The 4,166-nt window shown below is 41.9% G+C and overlaps 1 protein-coding gene across 5 annotated transcripts in view; it reads left to right on the forward strand.

Moving 5' to 3' along the window:
- Positions 1-4,166, forward strand: part of Ehmt1 (euchromatic histone lysine methyltransferase 1) — a 168,905-nt gene that overhangs the window by 63,127 nt on the left and 101,612 nt on the right. The gene's annotated exons all lie outside the window — the stretch shown is intronic.

Here is a 4,166-nt window from a genome sequence, read left to right on the forward strand (position 1 = left end):
AGTCTAGCCTCTTGCCTGAATAAGCATTTCCATTTCAATTGCGGTCCACTCTCAAGTACAGCAGAGCTTAGCTGGAGCCAGTCTGAGGGGGTTGCTCTGCTTGTTGTGGCCCAAGATCTTAGCATCTCTTTAACAAAAGATGCTTGCATCCCAAAAGTCATGACAGCCTGTTTTATTTCCTTGAGATCATTCATATGGACAGGCTGCCATGTATCCTCCTTTATGACCCTAGGGTTTCTGGAACCAATCACCTTCTCTGTTGTTATTACTGGAAAGGCAGATAGAGCTGTAGGTAGAGCTTTGTGGAAATTGTCCCGGAGAGATTTACCCACAGATGTAGTTAAAATTTGCCTTTCTACCCTTTGCTCTTCTTCAGCAGAATTTAGAAATTCCTCCATCTTTTCAATTCTATTCACCATTGCCTTCTGCATTGTCTGAATCTTCTGTCCAGAATTATGTTCCAAAGCCTTCATTGAGGATTCTAAAGTATGAAGTTTGTCTGTTAGCGATAATTTGTCATCTTTGGACATAATTTTTATGGCATAAACCGTGCTTTCTTGTATTGACAATCTTTCCGTCAATCTGTCCTAAGCTTTAGACAAAATCTGATTGTCACCTTCAGCAGTTTTGATTCTCTCAGTTAATGATTCTGAATGGGACTGAAGCTTACGATCCAAATCAGCTGTTCCCTCTTCCATAGTAATGAATTTCTCCTTAATATCAGTCACTAATGTTTCAGTTCCTACAGAAAGGGACTGAAGCTTACGATCCAAATTAGCTGTTCCCTCTTCCATAGTAATGAATTTCTCCTTAATATCAGTCACTAATGTTTCAGTTCCTACAGTAAGGGACTGAAGCTTACGATCCAAATCAGCTGTTCCGTCTTCCATAGTAATGAATTTCTCCTTAACATCAGCCTGGAGAACTTCAAACTGATTTTTGAGAAGATTGTTGTCATTCTCAATTGTTTTTAAGCGTTCAATCTCTGCCTTAAGAATCCTGGATTCGTCTTGTAAAGACTTTATCATATTTCTATTATCAAACCATTTAGTGCCAATAAAAACTACGAATCCCAGAAAGATCCATAGATGTTATATGATAGACACCTCTTGTAAAATCTCCCACATGGTACAATTAAAAAAAACTGTTAAATTCTTGAACAGTAATGTGTTCAGACATTTTATTTATTAAAGAAAATTTTTTTTCCTGCAATGATCGGTTCCTCCCAGTGGTGGTCTCTGTGTTTTTGGAGCCTGTCCTAGAACTAGCTCTTGTAGACCAGGCTGGCCTTGAACTCACAGAGATCCGCCTGTCTCTACCCCGGAGTGCTGGCATTAAAGGCACCACCACTGCCTGGCTAGCCTCACAGAGATCCGCCTGCCTCTGCCTGCCAAGTGCTGGGATTAAAGGCGTGTTCTACTACCACCTGGCGGGCCTCAAACTCACAGAGATCCGCCTGCCTCTGCTTCCCAAGTGCTGGTGTCAAAGGCGAGCGTCACCACCGCCTGGCCAAGTCACTTTGTATCAGTCCAAATCTGCCGCTGTGGTGGCTTTTGTTTGGAGATACTTGAGCTTCTGCTAATTCAGGCAGTGTGGTTCCACCGCAAACTTAGCCAAGGCAGGCAGAATGGGCCTGCGTGGACGAGTGTGTCTCAGACTTGGCACTGGGGCCCGAGTCACGAACTAAAAAACAGCACCCAGGAGGGTGATGTGTTAGCTAGTGGGCTACCCACTTGAGTCGGGGGAAAAATAGCCTGACGTTGGACGCCAAAATGTAACGGCGTAAACGAATGCAGACAGATTGGAATATATATATATATATATATACAGCTTTAATAGATTTACAGAACCACCGTTCCTGCGGAGACCAGGGAAGCAGGGGCCGGGAGCACGCTTGCCAAATTTATATGCAAACATTAGCCCGAGGCGAATACAACCCCTAAGGGGCGGGACTTATCCCTACATGTTAGGACAAAATACCTGACAGAAACATTGCAAGAAAGGCAGGCTTTATTTTACCTCAATTTGAGGATAGCCCATTATAGTAGGAAAGTAATGTGGGGAGAGGCTAAGATGACTCCAGTCAGTCAAGAAGAAGAGAGAAGAAGGCTGGTGGTTTGATTCTTTTCTTTGTATTCAGTCCAGGATTTCAGTTCATGGAGTCTTCCCTTCCCACCTGTTCTAGTTTCCTTTCTGTTGCTGTGATAAAGTTCCCTGACAGAAAAACAACTTAGAAGAGAAAGGGTTTATTTTACTGACAGTTCTGGGTTCATTATTGTGGGAAAGTGAAGACATGAAGGAAACAGCTACTCACATCATCCATATTCAAGAGCAGAAAGAAATGAATGCACGTATGCATGTTTGATTGTGCTAAACTCTGTTTTTCTACTCATACACAGCTTAGGACCCCTGTCTAAGGAATGATGACACCCACATTTGGTTGTGTCAGTTGGACCTGGGAGAGTAGAGCCTAAAAAGAGAAGCAGACTAAAGTCGTATGCAATAATGAACTTTATTCATAAGAATCACAAGGGTAAGGTGCTCAATCACAAAGATAAGCCCCGTGTGGCAAAACCATGTTTGTTTTGCATAGAGACATATAAACAAATAGCAGTAGCCATCTGTAATGAATAATGTAGACAATTCTACATTTAGTCTCTCTTCCCTCATGATTCTAAGTTGTGTCAAATTGACGATTAAAGGAAACTATCACACTCCCTTTGTTAACCTCACCTAGAAAGTCCCTTGTAGACATGTCCAGAGCCTTGCTTCCTGGTGATTTTTAGATCCTGTCAAGTTAATCAATGGTAACCATCACAGGAGGGTTGTAAACGTTTTCTTTAAAAGAATTGGAGATGATTTTGCCTTAGGGTTAAGGTTTGTATCACATGTAGTTCACAGGTCTTTGAAGATGTAGAACCACATTTAGTTGGTCTGGTCTCAGAACTCCGAGATGAGCTTGATGGTGTGGAACAGGGCCTACTGGAATTTTCCATGTGTCTGACTGGATCTGTACTCAGTGGTCTTGATTGACTTTCACTCCAAGTGGTTTGCAGAGATGCTTATCGGCATCTATGGTTTCCCTGTAGGTCAGGTGCAGGAATAGTGAGTTCCAACAGGACCCCTTCACCGAGTGTCTATGCAAACACCTAAAAAAACCTGGTCCTAGTGTCCTTAGACTACACTAAAAACCACTGTGGATCCTTCTGGAAAGAGGGGGTGGACTAGCCTGGGATCAGAAGGAGAACACGATGTCCTTCTCCTGTCTTTTAGTGGATATGACCTGTGTTCCCTTGGTGGGTATAATGAGGATGAGTAGTTCTTTCAAGAGGATTTTTTGGGAAGCACTTGTGATGGCAGATGCTTCTAAGGAAGAGGGATAGGGCATTTGACTTTGGGTACAAAGAAAAGCATGGTCTTGATTTTAGGAGCTTGAGGTTAAGTAGAAATTGCAGTGAGTGAAGGTTCACTGGGGTTGTTCTGAGAAAGCTTTCGTTGTCTTTGGAGCAAATGGAACTCCAAAGGGCATTAGATGTATGGTGAGGGCTATGTCTTTAGGGTCTACAGGCTAAAAGTTTTGTTGCTTGAAACTCCAGGAGTGTGGGATTTGGGTGTTTTAAGGCCTTAAGACTACAATATATTCCTCCATGTGGCGGATACTTAAGCTCATATATGTAGTTATTCAATTGTCTAATTGAATTTTCTAATTTACACATTTCTAAATCTTAAAATTATTGTTATTTTGAGAGGGTTTCACTGTATAACTCTGGCTGGACTGAAACTTGCTATATAGACCAGGGTGGCTTTGAACTCATAGAGGTTTACCTGTTTCTGCCCTCTTGAGTGTTGTGATTAAAATTCATGCCTCTATATACCAGGTGTATTTTTTAAAATTATGCATATTATGTGTGTGGCTGTGTATGGTTATGTGTACTTGAGTGTCTAGAAGAGGGCATGGATTCCACTGGAACTGGACTTAGAGCAGCAGTTTGTGGACTTAAAGCCACCTCCTGGGATGCTGGGAACTGAACTCCAGTCCTCTGGAAGAACAGCATGTGCTCTTAACCCCACCCTTTCTGTGCTTTTTTTTTTTTGTCAGTGTCAGACACTAGAAATACTTAAAAAGAGTTAAAGTTTTTTTTTTTTTTTTTTTTGGTTTTTCGAGA

This window comes from Microtus ochrogaster, chromosome 4, assembly GCF_000317375.1.
Source record: "Microtus ochrogaster isolate Prairie Vole_2 chromosome 4, MicOch1.0, whole genome shotgun sequence".
NCBI lineage: Eukaryota > Metazoa > Chordata > Mammalia > Rodentia > Cricetidae > Microtus > Microtus ochrogaster.